At 48.3% G+C, this 25,010-nt stretch overlaps 1 protein-coding gene across 7 annotated transcripts in view; it reads left to right on the plus strand.

Annotated features, from left to right (window-relative positions):
- Nucleotides 1–1,952: 1,952 nt before the first annotated feature.
- GRIK4 (glutamate ionotropic receptor kainate type subunit 4) overlaps nucleotides 1,953–25,010 on the plus strand; it is a 206,759-nt gene continuing 183,701 nt past the window's right edge. For all 7 annotated transcript variants that reach the window (XR_012766114.1, XM_075442330.1, XM_075442331.1 and 4 more), the window contains exon 1: nucleotides 1,953–2,016. The gene's annotated coding sequence lies outside the window, so the exon portion shown is untranslated. The remainder of the gene's footprint in view (nucleotides 2,017–25,010) is intronic.

Consider the following 25,010-nt stretch of genomic DNA (forward strand, 5'->3'; position numbering starts at 1 on the left):
GATGATGTGGTGAGAGCGGATGTGCAGCCATGCTATGCTGCTCCCCCAGCTTATGTTGGCCTGGAGATTTGACCATCACAGGTGAGGTGAAAGGAAGGCTTCACGCTGCCCATCTGGACAGCACGGCCAGGCAGCACATCTGCCTTCTGCTTTCTGGGTCCTTGGTGACCACAGACAGCTCTCTGGATAGCTGTCTCCTCCAGATTGCTTGCTTGAGTTGTCTCTCACTTGCTGTTGGCTGACAAGGGTGACCTAACTTTTGTGATACTGCACTGATTCATACTGTGCCACAGGATGGCTCATGGAGCTTTTGAGTTGAAGGTCTTGTATTAGCTTTCCAGGTCTTAAGATACCTTCTAAGAGTACAACAGCAAGGCTGAGGCTCCAAGAATTGCATGAAAGACTTGGGGCCATGTAGAGATGTACCTGAACTATGCCAAAGATGCCTAAAAGAAAGCAATGTAGTTGCACAAGCAAACCCCTCCGAAGGCAGGAGATGGCAGGAGCCACGAGGAGTATGCAGAATGTGGCGTGAAGAGAAACCCTGCCTGGGTCAGGTGAGGTCAGTGCTGAAGCGAGAGGTAGGCTCTGTCTATCTCCTGATTCTGGCTTTTGCACAGAGGCTGCCCTCGGTCCGGGAGCAATCCCAGCTCTGTCAGCCAGACCTGCGTGTCTGTGTCCCCCACACCCCACTGCCACCTGCTCTGCCCGCCCTCAGACATGAGCAGAAAGCACCACTCTGTGCAGGACTGAGCTGCGGCCCAAACAGTTGGGAATGTGGGCCTTGAGGGCCGCAATCATAAATTAAAAGCAAATGCAGCCCAGACATAGGAAAATGCTTTTCTATTCCGAGAATAATAAATGCTTGGAATGGCCTGTTGGGCAGGGTCATTGGTGCCAAGGCACAGGGATCAGTCACAAAGCAAATGACTTGTAGCTGTTGTCCTAAGGGAAATGATGTGTAAAAGGGATGAGCTCAAAGCACTCTGTGCCTGTTACCTATGTATCTTATGAGTAATTTGTCTCTAAAGCAGAGGCGGGTGGTTTCTTTTTTTTTTTTTCCCCTCCTGTGAAGCCGATTCTTTTCCTCCAGCTTATTTCTTCTCAGCAGGAAGGGAAGATGAATTTCCGTCATATAATAGTTCATTGCTCCTAATGCAAGAGTCCAGTTAATTGATGGTTTAAGAGTTTTGCTTTTCTTGCTGCTGCAAGCAAACAAACAAACAAACAGGAAAACAAAGCTGCAGCGTAGCAGAGAAGGCTGGAGCATTACAGCCTACAGGGACAGAACTGACGGTCTGGTGCTGCGTTCCTCACCCTTGCGCTACGGGGCAGGTCCTGCCTGTCCCACTCCTGCCAGTTTCCCCATGCTGGGTGATGGCTCTCGCCCAGCGTCCATTACCATTCAGGCCACAAGGAGGATATTGACATTTAATATGAAGATTTTTAGGAGCTGTGGGCAAAAGTATCTCGCCCTGTGTCCTTCTCGGGCAGTGTAGGAGAGGACACATGGGGAGAGCCAGGGCCCTGACTAATAGCAGGGAATCCCAAGGCAGTGAAGGATCTGGGATGCGCGGGAAGAAGGCACAGCCTTTCCAAAACTCAAATGTCCCTCCCAGGAGCGCTCAGGTTCAGCTTAGGAAAGCCGGTCACTTTCGGAAGCAATAGTTCCAGTGCCCCACCGCTCCCTGCCCTCCCTCTGTCCCCAGTCTCCTGCCATGCCGCCATCCTTCCCCTCTCCATTCTCGAGCCCCTACCCTCCCTCTGCCCCCGTCCCCTGCTCTCCCTGCCCTTTCCTCCTTCCGTTCTCCAGCCCCAGTCCCCTGCCCTCCCCGCTGCCTCCGCCGCCGTCCCCGCGGCCCGCCCGGGCGCGGCCCGGCAGCCCCTTCCCGCGGCGCCGAGACCCGGCAGCCGCCCCCCGCCTCCTGCAGTTCCCCCGTCCGCCGCCGGGGACCCGCCGCCGCCGCCGGAGCGGGGCCGGAGCAGCCGTGGGCAGAGCCGCGCCGCCCAGCGCAGGTAGGAGCTGCCCGCGGAGGGGGGCCGGGGGGCGACCCCAGGCCCTGCCGGGGGGAGGTTCGGGCGGGGGGCAGGCGGCGGCACCGCTCCCCGGGGGCGAGAGGGCCGGCCGGGGTCCCCCGCGGGGTGCCCCCCCCGGCCCCGCCGCCCGCCCCGGCGCCTGCGGAGAGCGCTTCGCCCGGCGCTGCGGGGCCGGGAGGCGCTCGGAGCCCCGAGCAGCCTCGGCGCCCGGAGCGAGGGGCGAGCCGGGGCCGAACCCGCCAGCCCCTCCGGGGATGCCGGCAGCGGCGGTGCCCGGTGTCACGGCGGCACTTGCTAGCGGACTTCCCTACCGGCCCGCGGGGGGGGCGAAGGGGGAGTGCTGGCGGCCGCGGAAATCCTAGCGTGAGGAGAGTTGCGAAATGCCATCCGCCAGCTTTCAGGAGAGCTGAAGTTCAAAGAGTGCGGGGAGGGGGGGACTCTGTACGGCTGCAACTCCTATGGATTATCTGGGAGCAATCCCCGGGCTGTCTCTCCTGTGGGCGGCTGTACGGGGGACGGGAGTGGGGCTGGCTGGAATGGGTGCTCCCCGTGTGCTTGTGTGTTGCTGTGTTCGCAGGCTGGGAGGAAAATGCTCTTTAACAGACATTTTTGTCAGGCTTTGGATTGGAAAGAAAAGGTTCATTGTTCTGGAATGCGTTTCAGTAGAGTTGTGCTGGTGAATAATTTGTCTTAGAGTATATGAGGTACTCGCTGCATGCGCAGACGTGCAGGCTTGGTGCTGACACAGGCTCTCCGTTTAATGAACGAGCAGTGTTGATTCTGGGCAGTGGGGGAAAACTCCATGCAGAAACCTCTTCCTAGGCCCAACTTTATCCTGTGTTATTTGTGCATAAACTCTGGCATAGCCTGCAGCTCTGCATGGCTGAGAGATGCTGTAAGTGCTTCTCAGCTCTCATTGTCTGTTGGGTTTCTGTCATTCCCAGACCTCAGGAGCGTCACCCTCGGGAAAGTTAACCTGCGGCGCGTGAGGTTTGCTTCGTCTCCCACACGTGCCTCCTCTGCGTCGAGGTGCTGCTTGCTGAGGATCGAGAGCTGCGCTCTGCCTCCCGGGGGGCCTTCCGCTAGCAGGAGATGCTGAGGGACGGCTCGCTCTGCCACCACATCCTGGGCAGCGTTCCTACCGGCTGCCCCACGCCACAGCAGCAGGAGATTCCCCTGCTTGCCCCCAACAGGAACCGGTCCCTTTGTCTCGCTGAGGCACGACAGCCTTTCTTCCGAGAAGACGTTCAGCAGCAGCCACATCCCGGCTGGATGTGACCGCTGCAGTTAGCGGAGAGCAGAGCCTTCCCTGCTTCCCTGGCCAGGCAGCCGAGGGTCTACGGCATCGGAGAGCGAGCAAGCATCCCCCTGGAGCCACTGGCACTCCTGTAGAGCTGCCGGCAGCAGCCAGCAGCTGCTGGGGCCACCGGTGCCTGCGTGTTAGGACGTGAGCGCGCGCAGGTAGGAGGTGGATGTTAACTATACTCGGTGCTTTTCTGACGTGGCTTGCTTTAGTCTTCGTTTTGCATAAGGGTAGAAGTGTGCTCCCTGAAAGCAATCTGCAGTGAGGCTCCTGCTGTGCTAAGGCATTTTTAAAGTGTCTGGATGCAAGTCTGCTTTAGTATTTATGCATATTAGGCTGTGTATTTGAAGGGAACCGTCTGGGTAGAGAAATAGATGGGAAGCAGCTGAACCTTTCCCCGTTGGTTTCCATTTCGAGGTTGGGCCTTATTAGCGAAGTCAGAAGTTGGCAGAGTTGCTGTATGGCTCTTTCTGGTTTGCAGGTTCTGCTTTCCCTACATCTGGTGTGAATTAATGCCCTGAGTAGAGAGACCTGCACCTGGGATACGGGGAAGAGGGAGCTCACAGGCTGTACTGAGCAGAAAGAGGGCTTTAGATTGTGGGCACAGTGAATGAGAATGCTCTTTTTTCTCCTTTAAATGGCTATTTCTCTTAACCCTTTTTGTGGTGGCTGCTGTGGGGGTGGTGCCTCTGCTGTTGGTGGTGGGAACAGGGTGCCTGAGGAAGGTGAACCCCAAAATGAAGGGCTGTAGGTGGAGGCAGGCCAGCATGGCTCCCAGAGCCTGCCTGGAGGAGTGAGAAGGGGAGAGAGCAAGGCTGATGCAGGCATCAACATCTCCCTGAGTAGAGCCACCTGAGGAGGTTGGCTCTAAATGTGGGGTTTAGAGCAGCTGCCTGCAGCTCTGGGAGAGACAGAGATGGTGCTGCTGTTGCCGCCACTGCCTGCAAGTTTCTTGCTGGAGATTTCTTTTGCAAGCTGTGTAAGGAAAATAAGCCAGGGAGTCATGTGGGCTGGCAAAGGCCTAAATACCCAGATGCCAGGGAGCATGCAGCAATCTGTGGGTGAATGGCAAATGATTCGAGGGAGCTGGTCTTCAGAGAGCTCATCAAAGGAACAGCAAGCCAGGTATGTGTGGTGCTGCCTCCAAACTATCTATCTGGAAAGCGAAAGTGTGTTAGGAAATCCCATCTCCGCCGTTGTGTGTGTGTACTCACGCTGATTTCTTTGCTTGATGGAAAAGCAGTAACTGAACTTAAAAATCGCCCAGTGCTTGGGGAAGATACTCAGCTAGATGCTAGGTGATTGCATGAGTTCTGGTGGGAAAGCATCGGACTGTAGTGTAGGGTCTCTGCTTTCTGCCACAACGGCTGCTTTGACCATGCTGTTTTAAATTCTTTCTCCTCGGGGAGCAGCAGCTGGTTCTGCGTGTGTGATAGGGCCGGAGGAGACCTGGGAAAGGCATTGAGCCCCTTTGGCTGGAGGAGAAGCTGTGTTTTTTTACCGGGCGTGCATGCAGAGCAGGGAGTGTTTGAGCCTGGATGGGGGGGCGAGTGCTTGAGTGGGTGGAAGGATGGGCTTTCACATCGGTGGAGGAAGAGGAGGGAAGGACAAGGAGGGTAGAGGAGGAGAGAGGGCTGCCAGAAGTGCTAAAGGGCCAGATGCAAGCTTATAATCAGATATCGCTGGGCCATATGGACAGAGGAGAACTTCCTCATCCAAGAAACTTCATTTGCCTTGAAGATGGTTTAAGCTTTGGTCTGTGTTCAGTTGGGACTAAGCATGTGCAGATGGTCAGTGTCTTGCCCTTTTTACAGGCTTGCTGATGTGGCTGGGTTGTGGATATTGATTCTCCCTAACTTTGGGGGGAGATCTTCGTTCGCAGCACTTGTGAGGGTCAGATTTTATTTGTTTTTCATGCTGCTAGGCAGCCAGGCAGAAGGTGAAACAAAAGTTTCTGCAAGCCTTCTCAGAAATGTTTTCTGCTCTGGGCAAGAGGCTTCCAAGGCAACATATACAAGGCTGAGGTACCTGTTAATACAAGGAGCCTCTTACTGTGTGTGAACAGGAGGAACACACTGACATTGTGGCCTAACAAGGTGAGAACAGCTTGAAGGGTGTCTCTTAGACTTGAGGGAATGATACGGAGAAATCAATGGGATATTAGCAACTCCATAAAGAATGCTATGTACAGGAATGGAAAATTTAGCTTTCAGATTTGTACAGAAAAGAGACTGTGATACTACTGCAGCGTTGTTCCTATCCATAGGAGACTGCAAATTCCAGTTTGTCTGGCTGTACCCTCTCAGCGGAACTGTTACCACTGTCATAGGTTCTCTGTCAAGAAAAATGGGGGACTTGGAGAGATAAAATAAGTTGTACAACCTATGAGGAGGTAACAGAGCTGTTTTAAGGAACCCCGTAGTAACTTTTCGTCTGATCGGTGGGGTATGGTTTGAAAGGACTGTTTGTAGTGTTAATATAACAGTGCTGTTTATGTTGTTTGTTCTGGTGCGTGTGGAAGGCTTACCATGCTACAGTAGATGCAGGTGGCTGTGGCAGTTACTTTTAATGAGGGTGGAGGAAAATGTAGTGAGGACCAGCGTGCTGGTGGGTATAACGCAGCTGGCAAGCTTCAAGCAGTTCAAAAGCTCTTAAGGCAGTAAAACCAGAAATGCTTCCTGTACCTTAAAATGCTCAACTAGTGTCAGTGGGAGCTAAAGTAAATAAAGAAATTATTGTGGGACTCCTCGGATACTTTTCAGCCACACATCTGCAGGTGCCTTACAAGAGAGATGAGAAAGGAGGCTTAGCTGTGGTTTACGCAGCTCTGTTGACACCACCTTCTTTCTATGACTATGCCAGATGAGGCCAGCTGGACGTGGGACCTGCCAGCTGTAATGGTGTCCTCTGCTTTGTTTGCTCTGCCTCTGTGGGGGACCTTGCTGGGCCTGGGAAAAATCTCTTTGTGCTCCAGGGTGCAACACGGCACAAGCAGCGCTGCATTGGTGGCATCCAACATGCTCCACCAGTGCGGGATGCCGAAATGCCTCCAAGCACAGCCATAGTGAGCAGAGGCTCCCTCAGCCCCAGGAGGTATGAGGAGCTGTAGCAGAAAGTTGTCTGGGAGGAAAAGGGGAGTCATTTCGCTGCACCGGGGTGTTGAGGAAATTCCCATTTGCAGTAAATTAGCAGTGGTTGAATTGTTTAAAGAATAATGGACAAAACCTGGGTGTTGTGAATCAGTAGGACTGGTGGTGGTTCGTCCAAGTGCCCTGAAGTAGATAAAGTGTGAAATAGCAGCAGGTTTTAACATGAAAGGGATGACTCTTCCTCCTTGAGGGGAAGTTACCAGTGCAGGAACCCACATGGTAAAAGTAAACTGCCGGATGCAGCAGGAGTTTTTTTGCCACATGATGCCTTTACAGAAATCATACCTGAGGAAGGGCTAGGATATTGAGCAGGTGAGTTTTGCTTCTGTTCTGTGCCAGCTGAGAGGGCCTAGTTATCGCTCAAGTATTTGGACGGGTCTGACCTTGGGGGTCAATCACCAAAGCTTATATGAAGAAGATGGGCGCACAGTAGGGAAACCTACCTTTCTAATGCTGCTTGCAGTTTGGAAGGCTAATAAAATGGAAACTGAAAATGTGCCGATGGACCTAATTTATTTGGATTTGTTGTTAGATCTACCCCGAATAGACTATTTTAGGAAGTAAATACCAGAATGTGGGTAATAAATAGCTGTAGAGTAAGGGGCAGAGTTTGCTGGCTTTCCTAGTTAAGCTGTAGAAAATAGAAGTGTAATGGAGGAGTGCTGATCAGAGCACAGATAGGTGATTATGTGAAGGTTCCTCACGCTGAGGCTAGGCTTATTTATTATCTTTAATGACTTGGAGGTAGAAATGGATCAGAGATAGGTTACAGAAAGCAAGCATGCGAACAAAAAGGGTTTGCTTTTGGTGCTAAACATTTAGAATAATTAAGAGACAAGGCTGTTGGATTTGAGTGTGCCAGTGCTTCAGCCAGTGTAGCAGCAGGCAGGGTGTAACTCAGACTTGAGCGTTACAGGTGCGTGAAAAAGGAAAAACCTGAGCGAAACTTTTCCTAATAATGTAGCCAGGGTGCTTCTGTGGGATCCTACCAGGAGAATGTACAGGGGCATAAAGTGGTACGTGTGGGTTGTGCATGCAGCTTACACGGCCCCGTGGCTGTGAGGGTGTCACTGCAGGTGCAGGGGAGCCCCAGGAGATGCTCTGGACTGGCAGGCAGTGCTCTCCATCTGGGGCCCTGTGTGGTCCAGGGCCTCTGCAGAGAGTGGTGTCTGCAGTGACGTAGCAGCGACAGTGAGCTCTTCCCAAAGCCTCTCACGCCAGGCCAGGGTTCAGTGCTGCTGGAGCAGGGGCTGTGGGCGTCCAGACTGTGCTGGCATCCAGCTGGACTGGCTGGCTTTAAAATGAACTGAGGGGAACTTTACTGAGTCCTGGTGAGCTCCCCCTTGACAGTCTGGTGGGGTCTTCCCCTGGATTTTCCAAGCAGATAGATACTGTGTTACTGCTTTATCAGGGAAGAAGGAGCCAAGATGTAAACTGCCCATCTACATGGGTGATTTCCCACCTGGCCCTGCAGCGCCTCTACCCAGAGGCTTGGGAAGTGTTGATGGTGTTTGAAGGGGAATGTTACTGCTAAGGGCCTGAAGCCCGGTTTTTGAAGAGGCTGTGGTCTCATAGTGGTGGGAGGGAGATTAGAGGGCCCAGAGGGTTCATGTTTCTACTTGATTGCAAATCCCTGTGCCAAGTCTCGGTCAGGTGGCAAGGTGACAGTATTTATTCTGACCACCCTTTGCTTGGAAGTGGCTGCATAACGCAATACCCAAGGAATGTCTCAGCTGAGCACCTGGTGAGCCATCCGGCGGGGGGGGGGTGGGTTCATCTCTGCTGAGATCTCCTGGCTTTAAAGTCTGCAGAATTTATTTGCATCCTTCATGAGGGAGAGAGCCAGGCATACGTTTTTTCCCGAGTCCCTCTGTTCCTCCTCCCCTTCCCTGCTCGCTTTTCAGTTTGTTTATTTGGTTAGCTCAGCGTCAGCACAATGATGTGGAAATAAAGCAAAGGAGCTTCCTCTTGGCCTTATTGCGTATGCATAGATGAGAGAAATAGATCATACTGGCAATCCCTAGCTAGGCTACAGTTAATGGAAATTCTTCTGTGACCTTATAAACCCTGCTTTGCAAGGTTTTATAATGAGTCTGCAAAAATTCATTCTGGGCACAAACAAGTCATCTGAGGTCTTAGACCCCGTGAGCACAAAGTAACAATAATACTAATTTCCCACCCGCTTAGGCATGTGCTCAGCTCCTTAAAGATTTTCATATTTTTAAAAACCAGATTTTTCCTTTCTGGGACTGTCATAAAGTGTGTGTGTGTCGAGGGGGGAGGAGGATGACTGGTGTGAATGTCTCTGTCTGTGCAGCTAATGCCAGTTCCCCTGCATCGCCTCCCGTGGGAGAGTCACTGTGGGCCTTCCCGTGGCTCTAGCCAAAGTGCTTTATGTCATTAACATTGCAGACTGATGAGCTATGTGATTGCATCTCAGCTGTTTCAGCATAAAATCAGCTCTTTCTACATGATTGTGGCTCTGCACCCTTTTCTCCCCTTCCTACACGGACATCTGAATCTGATATTAAAGGTAGTCTGGGCCTGATGAGGAGCGGATGGATGGTTAAAAATCCCTGCAATGTTTTGTTCAGCCTTTTTTTTTAACTTTTTGCTGAAAACCAGAGAGTTTTTGGTTCAGTGACAGAAGTTGACATTTTTTGGAAGAATGCGTTGCATTTTGGTGCTGAGGGTTTTTTTAATGGCTCACTGGCCCTGCTCAGAGACAGAGGAATTGCAAGGCTAGTTGTCACTGATGTTTGAGTCTGTAGTGGGATTCATGCTGGGCATCAGCCCTGTGCTTTCTCTTTGTAGATTATGGTGAAGAAGAAAATTGCTATGTCTGATAGAGTTGTTCTGAGTGTGGCTTGTCTCAGGTGAAGTGGTAGGGCTGGGAAATAACCGAGCCAGGGGCAGAGCCTGGCTGCAAACCCACTAGTGCAGTATAGTACTGCTAGTACGCAGTTACTTGAAACCAGTGCTCATCTGCAAACTTTTACATGTGCCAAATCTGCATTTTTCACCCCAGAGGTTGATCAAAATATATTTTACTCTACCCATACTCGTTGTTTGCCCTTGTTCTTGTCTTGTTTTGTCTCCGCTTATTTTCCATTTTTGCTCCACCTTGTGTGTGACCTGGTAACACATGGTGTTAAAAGATTGTAAGTGTGCATGGAGAGCTTTGAAAGCAGGCTATCACATCTCTTTTTAAACTGAAAAATGTTTGGGGCAGAGACTGTGCTAATGTTCCCGGAGCATCTGGTCCTCTCCAGGTCCAATTCATCACTGTCTTGCAGTTTGCATTATTGTTCACACCAAGGGAAAGTGGGTGTGAAGCTGGAATAATAATGTTTCACACTTGCTTTGCATTGGTTTTGATACCCAACAGCATTATAACCTGTCAGAAAAGGCATGAAGAAATTGAGTAGTTGGAAGGTGGAAACACAGTCTACAAATAACATATTAATTGCCCTTACTGAGAAAATGACCACTGTGCTCGATCCTATATCAAGGGAAAATTTAAAATCAAGATGGGATTTTTAAATTCTAACTTGGGGGTTCAAATCATTGCATGGGAATTAGTGAGTGAGGCCAGCAGCAGAGCTCGGTGCAATGGTTCCCCCAATTTCATCCTTCTCGTGCTCTATAGATCTTCTATATGTAACTCCAGCATGGCTGGGCAACAGGGGTATTTTCCTGGGCCTGCAGAGAGCACTGAACAACATCTCTGTAGTATTATATGCCTTGCTCATTTAAAAAGGGGTTAGTGATAATGTCAATGTTGTCGTTTCTTCAGTGAAACCTAATGACATAAACATAGAAAGTTTTGTGTTTGGGAAACAGGACCTTTAGGTATTATGGTAGTTTGACTTCCCAAGGGTCTTTGAGGAGACATGTCTTTTAGTGATTTGGACTGACATGCCTTTTGTTGTGTTCCTGCTGAGTCTTAAATAAGATTTAAGTCTCCTTGGTCACTATTTAGTTATTGAAGAACATCACAGTCAACACAAATGCAAACAAAACTGACTGGATGTTTGCTTATGCAACAGATCATTAGAAAGTCTGTAGGAAAAAGAAATGTTCTGGTCTGTTAGATACTTAATCTGCATTTTAAGAATTGTCTAAAGACATATTTGCAAGCTAGTCCATTGAGCTGCTGCTCATCTAGTCAATAATCCCCATATTTAATAGTCCCTAAGAATGTATTTCTATAACGTGCTGCGAACAGTTGAGAAATCTGCATCTTTTTTTGTCTTAAGATGTCAGTGCTTGCACATTTTCTGTGACAAATTTTTGTCTGGCTGTTGGTGAAAAATCCAGACACATTAGCTTACAACTGGTAGGGGTGGGGATAGGGAAGGAGAAAGCTTCTTAAAGCAAACCCCTGGGTCCAGATCCCTTCAAACACTGAAGGAGTTTGCAATTTCCGTCTGGCGTTGGATGCCAGTGCTGTGGTGTGAGCCTGCAATGTGCTGTCACCGTTGCCCAAAACGCATGTCATGGGGAGAGGGGCTTTGCTGGCTCTCGAAGGCCCCAGCTCTCGTCCTGCAGGGTCAGAGAAGCAGCAGCGCATCTCTGGAAGGAGTTTCTGAGGTGTGTCTCGAGCTGCATCTGAACCAGCGCTGTGTTGTAGGCGTAGCTGTGTTGGAAGGGCTGTGAAATGCTGTTGTCCTTGTGTGGTAGGTTAATTCTGGCAGGAACCTGAGCGCAGATATACTGGCACTGCTTGGCTTTGACTGATGAAGCTTGTTTGGCTCCTGGGAGCTGGCTTTACTGCAGCAGCACAAAGTGTGTCTTGGGACCTGTGGCTATGTCTCGGCAACGACTGCCCTGTTTCTGTCTGGGATCCCAATAGCAGGCAAGTTCACTCATGGATGGTGGCCCAGGCTCTGGTTTTGGGGTGTCTGTAGTGTAACCAGCTACCCATGTCATCTGAGCCAAGGTAACCCATGTTCCTGTACTGTGATGAATGTGAGGGTTTGAGAAAGGGTGTGAAGTTTAGTTAAGTTATCTTTGATTTATAGTGGAAAAAGTGTAAATGTATAGACAGATCTTGCAGCATGCCTGGTGTGTGGTAACTTACTAATCCCCATTAACGAGAGCAGGGAGTAAAACCCACACTTCGAGAGAGGAACCCCTGGGAGTTGCTGCATCAAGGTGAGAAACTGGAGTTTAATTTCCTTATCAATAACTAGCTGGTCTTGTGCTATGCTGTGAAGTCTCAGGAGTGTTAATGCTATCTTGGGCTGTCTAAGCAAAGAAATAATGAATACCAATAGGAAGAGTGTTGTGTGCAGTCATGGTATCTATACCTTAAAAATGATGTTGGCAAACTGTCGAGAGATAAGAGTAGAGCTACAAGGATGGTGTGAGGTCTGTAGAGCATGCTGGAGAGAGAGACTGAAGCTCGATCTGTTTCTTTTAACAAAGAGAAGGTTAGGGGGTGATTTGATTATTGTCTGTCAGTACTTAACCAGGGGAAGAGACTCCTAGTAGCCGAAGGAGTACGAAGGCAGGACGTGGTTCTGTGGCTGAATGCTCAAGCTAGATAAATTCAGATGAGAAACAGGCATGTTTTATTTTTGTACAGCTTTATATTTAAGCACAGGAGCAAATTACCCAGGACTCAGTACATTTGCTGTTTTTAAATTGAAATGATACATCTTGCAGAGTTGCTTTAGGTCAACTGCAGGCTGTGGAGGCTTGGTGTGGGAAAACTCAGCGTGAGTCAATAAAAAGTAAAACAAGGTTTTCAAAATGGTCATTATTGTCCGTGAAATCTTTCAGTTATGTAATGAATCACTTTTTTTTTTTTTTTTTTTGAGGGGGAAGCAAAATCCAGCAGGAGTTCGGGCTGTAGTTTAGAAGGGATTGGACTGGTGTTAGCTGAACCCATTTCTAGGTCTTGGCCAGAAGCTCGGGCCATAATAGCACAGTGCTGGGGATCCTAGTATGTGCAAAATGGTTATCCTTGCTGATTTTTTGCTTGTGAGAATGACTTCTTTGTTTGAACAACTATTAAAGAACCCCCTTTTCCCACTGCTCTTAGGTCAGGAACAGGCAGTATAAGCTTCGTCCAAAAACTGAGCTGCTTCTAGCATGACTTTGCAGCTGGGACTTGAAATGTCTTGGCCAAAATTGCTACCTATGGAGGGCAGAAGGTGGCCAGAAATCTGCAGTTACCACTGTAGGGCACTCGGAACAAATGGAGTCATCTATTTACTGTATGAGGCAGGAAAGTTTTTTTCCTTTGGACAATGATGTGGAGCAGAGTCCCAAAGTTTCCTGTGCACTACATTTCAATACAGTTCATTCATCCCTGGATTGCCTGTCTTGCTTCCACGACTGACGTCTCCAGCAAGCTTCCTCACTCTTCCCCTGCCCTTCCCCTGGTTTTCTTCCGGCTGAGACAGCTGATGTTTGGACATGCTTAGGGTGGCTGAAGGGGTTCTGCTTTCCTCAGACTACTTTCTTTTTACTCTTCCATGAGACAAACCAGCCCTCAGAGCCTCTAGCATGAGCCTGCGCAGAAACAAAGGATGCTGCAACCACAAATCCCTTGTGCCACCACCTGAGTCATGTTCAGCGAACTCGGGGAGAGAGATTAAGAGGCATCATTACCATTCAGTCAGTGGCTGGCATGTTAATTACGGCACACGGTGTGCTCGGGAAGGTTACTTTCACCTAATGCCTCCTCACCAACCTTCAAGCTGCAAAGCAAGGCAGAAGTGGAAAAGGAGCAATGGGAAGAAAATTCAGTGACAGGTGTCACCTTGAAACAAAGTATGTGTAACAAGTGGTTGGGGCAGGGGGGCTGCTGAGGCTGCGTCTCCAGGCTGTTGAGCCATTGCCCTCTTGTAGGGCTGTGCTGCCTCTACCTGCTAGATGGAAGGTGTTGCCAGGTGGTCATCTGGCAGCCATGTCTGGTCTCCTGCCACCCCTTTGACTTGGCTCTCTACAGAATCGAAGGGTGTTTCCTTTCAGATGGTGACATCTGAGTTTTTTCTGTTAATGTTTGATGTTGGTGCACTGAAGAAAATTAATTTAGGCTTGTATCAGTACAAGGGAGAGATTAGCGTTTGCAAAAACACATTTTGCTTAAGTTAGTAATACTGTAACTCTTAATTGAGTGTTCATTGATTGTCTGTCACTACCTTGATGTAATCTGTTATTCTCCTTTCAGGCGGATGGCCTACCACTGCTTAAATAGTATAGCTGCTCTTGCACCACTTAACTGTCTTGACTGTTCATTTTTTCTCCCCCAGTGATTCCATTTTACCAGTGGTATAATTAGCATCATCTCCTCCTCTTTGGAGTGATCTCAGCCTGCATGTCATCCTTGTTCTCTCCCAAGTACCTTTAATGCACCCAATACTTCAGGGTTTTTAAGTGGCCTGAGATGACAATTTAAGCAGGGCATGCATTTGAACTCAGTCCAAGAGCTGTTGTCTGCGTGGATTGAGGGTCCGAGTTTCCCCAGATATTGTTTCATTCATTAGAGGTTCTTTTTTGCTGAAGGTTCAGTTATGGAAGTGAATAGTGTTTTATGGGAATGAGGGGGGGTGAAAAAACAAAACCTAGCTCTCTTATGGCGTCTTTCACCTAAATGGCTCCATAGTCAGGTAATCATGGACAAAGTCGTTCAGGGTAACTGGTGTGTAGCAATGAGACTACGCGTGTGCTCATGAAATGCTTTTCACTGGAGACTTGTCAAAGCCTTTTCCAGCACTTCAGGGAAGCTCTTCAGGCTCCCTGGGGAGGTTGTGCTTGTACAGGTGTGGAAAGATTATTGTGCAGGATGCGCACGCTGGTGAGCAAGGCAAGGGCTGGTGCAGCAGCTTGGCTGAGCCCTTGCGCAGGACATCAGCGGCAGGGCCGGGCAGACACAGCAGGTGGGAGAGCAGGAGGGTTTGATGTAGCACCCAGATCCACAAGTCCTTGGGTCCTCTGAGTACTGCTATAACACAAGACAAAAGAGCTGGCAGCACATTCCAGTAATCCCCTGCACTGAACAATGCTCCTCTTCTGTATCCAGTGTGTCTGAAGTAATTGCATTTTTTCTCAAAGAATGAGACTCGTGGCATAACATGGTGTGGTTTTGCATATTCAATTATTTCTTCCCTGCCAGATTTTGCAGGAAATCTTTAAGATTTGCGGTGGGCTTTCCTGAAGCCATGGTAGGGTCTCTAAGATCTTTCTGCTGTATGTTTGGTGGACTCGAGCACTTTTGAAAGATTAATTAACCCTAGGTGAGAGATTATGATTTAACATTTATATGGGAGGGGGAAATTAATATTCTTTCTGCTGTGCTGAGTATGTTTAAACTTCTGCTTTCAGCTTGTCTGACTTGGAATATCTTCTAGCTAGTACAAATGATAGAACAATTTATTTTAGATGATGAGTTATGAGAATATTGCTCATATACCCAGAACACAACATTTTCAATCACATCTTCATTGCATTGGTAAGAAAAAAAAAAGATTTTTGTATCTTGACATGTTTATCCTTTGGAGACTGAGTCAATTATCATGTTGTATAAGAATTCACTTTATAGCTCTTAGGTCTCTGGGAATATCCTTATGTCAAGATGAAAGTCCTGCAGGGTTTATTCCAGCTGTTTTAAAGTTGGGAGGATAGCACAAGTTAAGAGATATCTACAGCTGGCATTGAGGAACAGGAAAATGACTTAATAAAGGTATGGTGTTAAAGTATGTAAGTTAGGAACCATTAAGTTCTATGGAAAAGCTTTCATGGGGAAGTAAGTTTGTCCTCAAATACATTTTTGGTTTAGCCTACTTTAATTTCCTAAGTATAGCCATGCATTTGGGCATTGTCAGCAATGGTCTGCAGGGTTCATCCTGCTGTGAATTACAGCAGTTTGGGTTGTTCTTGTCTCTTTACTTATAGATCTGCTGATTGGTTGGTGGGGGGCACTGTGCTGGCAAGCCTCTCTTCACTTCTCTCTGCATGCAAAGCATGGACAAGACTGTGCTCCTGGAATGTGGCAGATAAAGACGGGTCGATGCTACAGGAGGTGGAAATGCTGTTCTTAAAGTACAATTCCAAGCATTTTTGTCCTTGACTGTATGTTGAGCAAATTTCCAGTCACAGCAACAAAAAATATCCGAGTCCCATTTGCAGCCACTGGTGTTAATACAGTGCAGCTGATATGCTCCATTTGCTTGCATAAATGCAGCTTTTAAAGCTGTCACATATGCTAGATAGAGCCACTACCCCTCACCTGCTTTGTCTTGGAAAGGCAACGTTTAGAAGGGATTCCCAAGATGATGGAGACGATGGTTGTATCTATGCATCTGTACATATGTCAGGACTAGCAAACCACCATTTCCAAGCTGGTGTGTATAGCAACACTTCAGATGAAATGCTCAAAATGCAGTTATACAGATGGAATTTTTGAGCTATATACCTTGGCTCAAGCACTCCTGTTTCTGTAGCTTTGTTTACGTGGAGGTTTTGTACTGGGTTTTGATTATCCCATTATTGAGGTGGTTATGTTTTTATAGTGTTGCATTACTCATTGGTTCCCTTTGTTCCTTTCAAGTTTGCTAGCCATGACTAATGAAGAGTTTTGCAGCAGCCCTTTATGGAGTGGAGACTCATACTGGGTTAAAGGTAGCCTATTCTTTTCCTTTCTCACCACCAAAATTTGGTAGTGAAGAGCTGGTGCTTTTGGTGGGAAGCTTCAAACTGAGAAGCTGTGACTCCTTTCTCCCCCACAGCCAGCCCAGGAGGGCGTGATTCAGGAGTGCTGGTGTGGTGTCTCCAGTTTGGACGTGGCATGCTGCGGGCTGGTCTTTCTGGTCGGACTAGTGCATCCCTTGGTAAAGTACTGTCACCATATTATACGCTGGGAGTCCCTGACCAAGTGAGAGCCCCTGACCAAGTGAGAGCTGTGTTTTATGGGACAGTTAGGACTCATGATGGGATGACGGGGATTTGAGAAAATGTGCTGCCTTTTCCGGGAGCAGTGGCAAGAGGGTTTCTAGTTCATTTTATTTCCATTAGTGGGGTGTTTGTTCTTTAGTGGAGAGCTCCAGTCTGGTAAAGAAGTTAGTCTCTTTCTCGGTGAAGGGGTGATCTTTTGTTCAAGTGAAAATCTGAAGCATGAAATCTGTCAGCAAGTGACCTGGCTTTGCAGTGAGGGTCATTATCTCCCAAGCTATTCCTGCTGAGATCCCTGTGGTGTCACTACATGTTCTCCTTGTTTCCAGCATAGCTGATAACCTGTTTGGGATCATTTAACGCAAGCGCTGTTGGTGTTTTCTGTTTAGTGGTGGCCACCGTCACAAGCACTGGCCCTGAACATTTTGGCAAGGTCAAATGCAGGAGCCTACACCTGTGCTGGGGACAGTTGAGTTATTTCTGCTTCACTGCTGACTTGGTGCCAGAATTATCTGCCTCTCTTATGCCAGGCTTTGTCTTCCACATGGAGAAGCTTGGCAGATGACCTGGAGTCTCTTATGCCGTCTGTTTGGGTCATGTCCCCGTGCCCCCAACTCTTGCTGGTTGAACTGATGCTTTCTTGGCACCATGTATTTTGGAAGTCAACCAACCCTGAGAATGCTCCTGGGGAGGGGAATAGGATGTGAGCAGCCAAAAAGAGGAGGGAGGTTAACAGTACTTTCAATACGAATAATTCTCCCCTGCTCCTAATTGCATCTGCTTTGCCTGGACAGCTCTGCCTGGCCTCTCATGGGGATATCGTTTCTGCAGGAAACCCCTCTTGGTCTGGTGGGGCCACTGGAGTAAAGGTGCTTCCCAGTGACCCAGAGTCGCAATCTTTTGAGCTGGTTGAGCAGCAAGAAAGCGGCAGCAGCTGTATTTTTGCTGGAGGTGGTGTGCTTTCAGATAACAGAGTACAACATTTTGTACTAGAGGTATCTTGAACACTAGGCCCTGGACTAAAATTTGGGCGTTTTTTCCTGGTTGGAAGACGTTGACTTTACGATGGCGACAGTGGAAAAGGAGAAGAAGATGGACTGTTGTTTGCTCAGTATTGATGCCTGTGGGCTGCGGAAGTCTAGCAGCAGATGACGTGGAGGTGTGGAATGTGGCTGATGCCACAACACTGGCCACTGTGCAGAGCTGTGAAAAACGTACTGCTTTAGATGAGGGGATTGTCCTTACCCTTTTCTTCACGAAGCCATTGGAGGAGGATCAAGTGATCTGCCTGGGACAAAATGAAAAACCCTGGGGCAAAACTAGACAGTCGAACATGTATCTCCTGACCTGTCAAAATTAGCCCTGCTCATCCCACAAATCTGCAATGCTAACTCCCAACCCCTTGCTACAAACATGAAGTCACCACTCTGAAATTAAATTTTTGTGCATCTTTCTTCTGCCAGCTTTTAGCTAATTTTATTTCTTTTTTTTTTTTTTTGCTGTACCTCCTTCTCTCTCTGCCACATGTAGCCTGTCTTACAAGAACTGCATAATAGGCGCATAAAGGGCGCTTAATGATGCAAACTTAAAAGTGCAGAGAAGGCATGTTGAGACAAAGCAGGAGCTTGCACAGGAGTAGCGAAGATACCAGGCTCATATTTAGTCTTCAAGAGCCTCCTGCAGTGCAGGTGAGTGTAGGGGGGCCACACGAGAGCAGGGGATCAACTGGGTCAAGGAGGGCTGTGATTACTGATTTGCATGGGCAGCATGCTCACCCCGAGTGGCCCTGTGTGCATCCATTCTGTAGTATGGCTTTTTAAACTTTCTTGTAATTAAGAGGGCCATGGTTGTCACAAGCGTCCCAGAGAGCAGGAGGTTTGCTGCTTTTCAAGGCCGAGGCATGCTGATAAATATGGAGCTAAGTGTCCATTTACAGGATGAAGGGGCTTGGGAGTGGGGAAAAAGAAGGAATATCTGCAAGTAGGGCTTGTCTGCGTACAAAGGCTAGTTCCTGGGTGTCGTTGTGAGAACCTGGGTTTAGGTAGAGAAGTGACATCCCAGAAGCAGCTTGCTGGATAGGAGTGAGGTTCTCAGCCAAATGTAAATGCCTCATGGCTTGCTGTTGTCTGTCTCACCAACTACTTCATGCACTTCCAGCTCTAGCAGCCAAATTAAATGAACTAACCCTGAGTGAGGTAGGCCGCAACAGTACTGGGATGAGAAAAACCAGAGTCTCTCTACATAAAGACTTTAGCTTTGGTGGAGACTGGGAAGATCCCCTTTACCACTTTGATTCTGCTGCAGCATCAGCTAGGTTAGAGGCAGAGGCCGAGCATGCATGGCCGGGCTCTGGCAACCCCTGAACACTGCTAGATATGCACAAGGTCCTAATCTGGTCCTCAGCAAAGCAACTCAGCCCTGCTTCGTGCTCTTTCTCTCCTATTTGTGCAAGCAATCACTGAAGTCTTGATTCAGAAAAGTGAGTGAGTTCGGGTGCTATGCTTTGAGTATCTTTTTTGAACTGGGACATGAATCTGTGAGCTTTTCTGGGCAGAAATTGTCCTGTAGCTGTAGAGCACCTACAACCAGAGCGCTCTGAGCACCAGTGAGGGACTCTGGTTGCGTGGGATCCCAGTCCCAGGATTAAATGGTTGGAAAAAACTGAATTCAGTTTTAGAAAACATCTATGCAGTTCATTTTTATAATAATAGGCAGGCTGGGTTCACTAACGCTTGAGGTATGCTTTGGGGTCATGGCATGTTAGGGCTCTGATGGTGCTAGGAACAGCAGTGCTGCAAGTGGATACTGTTTCAGATGGTTTTTCACTCCATCTTCAAAAAGCAAGGGATATATGTATGTTCAAAAAGAATGTTTTCTTTGTGAGAATTTGGATCAGTATGACCCTATGTCACCCTTCTTAACTGTGAATAATTTGGGACGTGGAAACAGGTAGCTTTGGACGAGCAGGCATAACTTAAATTCTATTAAAAATTTCCAATACACCTCCTATTCTTAAAAGAAAAAAAAATAAGGCAGTGGGAAACAGATTGAGATGACTTTTTTTAATCAAAGGAAGCTGTTGACTTGTGTACTTGGATGTTCCCACTGAGATTACTAGCTTCTGAGTTTTAATTCACTGCACATTTTTGGTTCACTTTTTTCCCAGATTCTTTTACTGAACTTTGTCCTGTGGGTGGAACTAGTTTTAGCCTTGCTAGAGCATCTAAAACCTCTAATTATTGGAGAAATGGCTTTCAGTGGACAAGAATTATCAAGCCAGCTGCTGTGTATGTGTTGGCGCTTTGTTTTTTGTTTCCTGGATGTGAATGTATCTACTTAATTTAAACAACAGGGAGCAGGTAAGTGTGACTTATTGGTGTGTCTGCCTTACCGGTCTAGTCTAGCAGAATGAGGTGTGCTTGTGTGTGTATGTTTCATGTTGTGTATCCACTCCTGTCCAAGGGGGCTCAGAATTGTTTCGTATTTAGGGTATTGTTATTATACAACTGAAATGAAGTAACATGGAATTTTTTTAAAAGGCACAGGGTAACATGGAGCCACCGGGAGCAGTTAGTGAGTATGAAAAGGCACCAGCCCTAATGATGACAGGGAAAAGTTCTTTACGGGATCTGGGAGCAAAAGGCAGGGAACAAATGGATACAGCCTGCAGAGGCACAGGATGGAATTCATCAGGGAAACAGGGCTTGCAAATAATTGCATATGTGGTAGTTAGTGTCTCAGTTGAATAGTTAGGGCCTGCTGTCCCATCATTCTTGGGCGAAGTGCCTCAAGAAGGAAAAAGAAGGTTGCATGAACTAAAGAGAGATAAAGAAGCAACACAAAGGGTATAACAGCATTACAGAATAGTCTGGAAGAATGAAAAAGAGGAGAAAGGTATTATAATGGCGGCATCTATCTGGATTCTAGCTGTTTGCAGTCCAGCAGTTACTGTGAGATGTTTAGTGTGTGAGTGTGAAGGCAAGCCTCCAGCACATAAAATGGGGAGGACAGTTTGCTGCCTTGTTTTCTTTTCCCATCTGCCTGTGGAGATGATACGCTTTTGATTCCCGTGGCCCTTGCAGTGTTGGGCATAGGAAAGCCAGGCAGGAGAAGGCATGACTGGCTGATTTAGGAGCAGTATTGACATACTGTCCGCAAGCACAGTGCCTGGAGTCTGCTGCGGGGAGCTGGTGGGTGTCTTACCTGTCCTTACAGCGTGGCACAGAGAGGGTGGCTGGGAGGCTGCTACAAATGAGCAGGGCAAGTTGAATTGCTAGAGCAATCCTATAGGCTGGTGCAAAGATGTTGTTAAACAGGAGAGCGCTGCAGAGAGGTGGTGAGGGCCACAAAACCAGCAAATGCAGGAATGTGTGAGTACGTGCTGAGGACTTGTTCTTGCTCCTACTGTGTCTGGTAACAGAGTTCTGCTGTAGTGGAAAATACTGTTGCTGTTGTGGAGTTGGCTGGGCCGTGCTGAAGCTCTGAGCTGCCCTGTGTTGGTGGCTGCACCTGAGCGCAGGGGCCACGGAGCCAGTCGAGCCATGGCATGAGTCGCGTGATGCAGCTGGGTGGTCTGTGTGCCTTGGACTTGCGTGACCTGATGTGGGATGTCGTGCTGGGGCCTGGAGACAGACAAAGAGATCACAGGACCCACGGTGTAACGCTGCGTGGTGTTATGGACCATCCACGGTTGAGGATCACAGCTTTGCCCTGTGCTGGGGTACATGGTAACCTCGGCAGTTTTCAGTAGGGGCTGATGGGGAAGGGCAGGGACCACGGGCTGCATTTGGGTGGCTGGGTGCGATGGGGCCAGCAAAGCACCGCCATTTCCTCATGGCTGAGATGCAGACAGTTCCCTTCACCGTTCAATGCTTGTTTTGTGGTCTGTGGTGAAATAGAAATGATGGCAGAAAGAAGCTGGGCTCTGGGCAAGGGCCACACTCAAAACTATCAGAGTTGTCTCTCGCTGTGGGGCTGGAGTACACCCTGGGTCGGCAGCGTTGCATCCCTTTCGGAGCTGAGTGCATAGAGGGAAAGGGGGCGTAGGGCTGGACCAACAAGGAAAATCTCCATGTGTAGGGGAGGAGTTGGGAGCAGAGAGGCTGCTCAGCAATTCTGCTTCAGCAACAGGTGTGAGATTGTGCCCATCTCATTTGCACTGTGGTTACTTGGAGAGCTTTGCTTCTCTTTCATTTGCTTCCCAGCATGCTCCGATTTTTTTTTTTTCCATCTATTACTTTGTTTAGAAACTAGCTTGTGTTGCCTTGGCCCTGATTGGCGGTTGCTAGGTCCCAGCTATCTGGCACAGCACTGCTTTCCTCTCTGGTTTCTCAAGGCCACAAGCCAAGGTTTCAAAGTTGGGAGCTTAAGGCTGGACTCCAATGTCCGCAGTTAAAGCACAAAAATAACCCTTCAACTGTTGCATCTCTGAAGGTAATTAGCTTGTCCGAAACAGAACCTGATTCTTTGGGCGCCCGAATCTGAGTACCGGGGGTCTGCCTTCTCTGTGGCCAGTACGTAAGGGAAAATCAAGCTGGTGCCTTTAGAGAATGACTGTTTCTAACTCCTTCAATTTTGGTTGCCAGTTTGAGAATCTCATACACAGAGCTCCTATTTATGCTGTTGCTTTAGCTGTGCCATATGCATAGGCTTGGATGACAATACAATGATGGCAAATTTCTGAGCTAGGCTTGCAGAGGGCAGTTCAAATAAGATAGCCCATCAATTCTATTCTGTAATGTTTGATTTATTACAGCATGGAAACCTGCGGCCATCTCAGCACTGAACACATGCCCACAGGAATCAAAGAGAAATAGTCTCAAAGAAGGGAAATGAACTCTTCTGAACAGCATAAATTGCAGCAAGAAAAATTGAGGCTGGACATCAGGAAACACTGAACAGTAAAAATAGTGAAGCACTAAAATAGATTGCTAAGGGAGTTTGCAGAGTATCTGTCACTGGAGATTTTAAAGAACAGGTTAGACAAATGGCTTGGAAGGATTGAGCTTTTTGGATAGACAAGGGAACTAACAGAGCTCTTCGTTTACTCCCTGTTTCCCACGGTTCGTTCCTCAAGAGTCGTGGCAGCCGAGCTGTCCTAGCAGCAGGCAGAGCAGCGGGCGCGTTTCTCCCCGAGCCTGGCTGAGGCTGAACAGAGAGTGCTTAACTGACGTGTTCTATACCTGCCAAAGACAAAAATTACTGGTCTTTACTATAGGTGGACGGGCCACCTTTATTTAACTTGGAAAAGGAACACGTATAAATTATATATGATCGATAAATAACCTCTGCTTGGTACAGACTGGTTCGGGGGCATGCAGACCCCTGGAGGCAGGGAATTTGGGGTTGCTTTGCTCTTTCTTAGTGCCTGACTTTTAGCCCTCTGAAGTGAGGAGTCTGTGCCAGGTATTGACAATAATACATGAGCAACAGCCCTGGGCTACTACAAACTTAGGTTTGATTCATAGCTCTGCCAGAGACCTCCCACGTAACCTTGGGCAAGTCAGATTGACCTCCTGAACATGGGCCAAACTTTAAGCAACAAGTAGAGACATCTATGTTAGGGACTTGAGAGGAGTTATGTTCTCTTACAGGCAATGGATGGTTGAGACAGTGGTGATGAAGTGGAAAAGATATCAACTTTTGTCCCGTGATTGCTGAGAATAAAAACAGGGCCAAACTTTACACTAATAAACTGATTTTGCTCTGTATCAGCACCCCTACACCCCTTCTTGTGCATGCTGGGAGTGGTTCTGCTCCCCATGGTGTGCAGTCCTTTCTTTGCAAGCAGGTTTTTATGTAAATTGGGACGAGTTTTATGTGAAAACGTTATACCTCAAGACTTTCAGGGCTGTGGAAGTTAAAAAAAATAACATTTGGGAATTTAAATATTTCTGTCAAAAGCATGATAAATCTTTTGCTGTTTAGGAAGGTGAGAAATTAAAATTGCAAAACAGGCAGCAGGGAGCAAGTCAGTGTGCGTGGCAGGGTTGGCTGGGTCTCTTGACTTCAGAGAGACTGTGTGAGGGCATCAGCAGAGAGACAGAGCTCGTTCATATTCACAGAAGCCTAAGAGCCCCGATATGGCACAGCTGTGGTCTTTGCTTGCATGTGTGGGATAACAGCAAGCTCTTAGCATGCAATGCTGAGCCTGCTTGTGTCTATAGTTATTTGACTGATTTATGAGCATTTTCCCTTGTCTTCATAGGGCTATGATATGAGAGTGCTGAGAAGACTGGGGGGCATATATTTGTGTGCTTTCACTGTCTGTTTTAGTCTACAAAATCTCTACAAAGATAAATTGTGGAGTGAGTTGAATAGTAGGTTATAGATGAAAAACCAATTTACAAATATATAAGCATGGGGAGAGGGAAAGGAGAGAAATGCACGGGTTGCCTGGTGATCTGCTAAGTTCTGGAGTATACTGTAGAGCTGAAGGTTCAGATGTGCAATGGAGTAACTTCTGACTTGTCCTCCCTTTAAAAGGAAAATCACAGGGTGTTTTATTTGATCTGGAGTGACTGCGTTCTCTGTCGTAGAGGGCTGTGTTAGCACTCTCGATGTACAAAGCACAAGTTACGTCCTCCCTGTCTAAGAAAACCACTTCTGTTCAGCCTTTGCTGGTCTGTTGTATCCCTAAGGCCAGGTTTTGCTATATGAAGCAGAAGACATCGTTGTGTTTTATTTCAGACTGAAGTACATTTTTGTTGAGATAGCTGGTGCATTAAACTGTCAAGCGTCCTTACTGCGATCGTGTTCAGTTGTATGTCCAGGCCCTCAAGTGGGAAAAAGCCTTTGGAAAACCTGTGTTATAATCTCTGGGACTGCATCGAGGGATGGATAGATGATTTTGTCAGGTCAGAGACTCTGGTTTGAGATGTGGAGCTCTGGCTGGGTCCAAAGGGTGGGCTGGGGACAGGGTGGCGAAGTGGCAGCGTGGTATCCCAGTTTCACATGGGGATGGAGTGGGTGGTCCAGAGTCACTTGAGGACATCTCCAGCAGATGCCAGGAGCCAATTCTGCATTTCTAGGGGCATCTCCCTTTCCCACTTGGCCGGAGCTTTGGGAGCCGAGCTCACCCCGCAGAGGGGCTGGTGGACCCCTTACCCGTGTCCCCGGCCCTCCACAGGGAGGTGGCAAGTGGGGTGCCAGGCCGCAGCCCCTTCCCTCCCCTGAAGCATGGCCCTGGCAGCTCCAGCGCCTCTGTTACTCTGGCAACACACTGCGATCAGACAGCACCAAGCAGCTGAATTCAGCTCCTTGTTCCAGGAAAAAATGCTCTCATTGAAGCCGAGCCGGAGCAAAACCCTCCTGCCTTGATTCTGCTGAATGACACCGACATCCATTTGTGCACTTATTAGTTAGTGCGTGTGCGGTGGGGAGCGCGGGAGGATGCACCCCACAGTGAGGGAGCGGTGGGCACAGCCGCATCCTAATCAGGGCCGCCGAGTTGCTCGTCCTGTGCCATGTCCCTGGAATTTGGAGGTGGCTGAGCCCAAGGAGATGTAGAAAAGAGATGAGGGCTGAGGGAGGTCGGAGTGCAAGAGAGCCCAGGGATGAACAGGGTGGGGAGATGCTGGGGAAGAGGTAAGAGCAGGCAGCGTGGGGAACTGCCACCA

Source organism: Opisthocomus hoazin, chromosome 24 (genome assembly GCF_030867145.1).
Source record: "Opisthocomus hoazin isolate bOpiHoa1 chromosome 24, bOpiHoa1.hap1, whole genome shotgun sequence".
NCBI lineage: Eukaryota > Metazoa > Chordata > Aves > Opisthocomiformes > Opisthocomidae > Opisthocomus > Opisthocomus hoazin.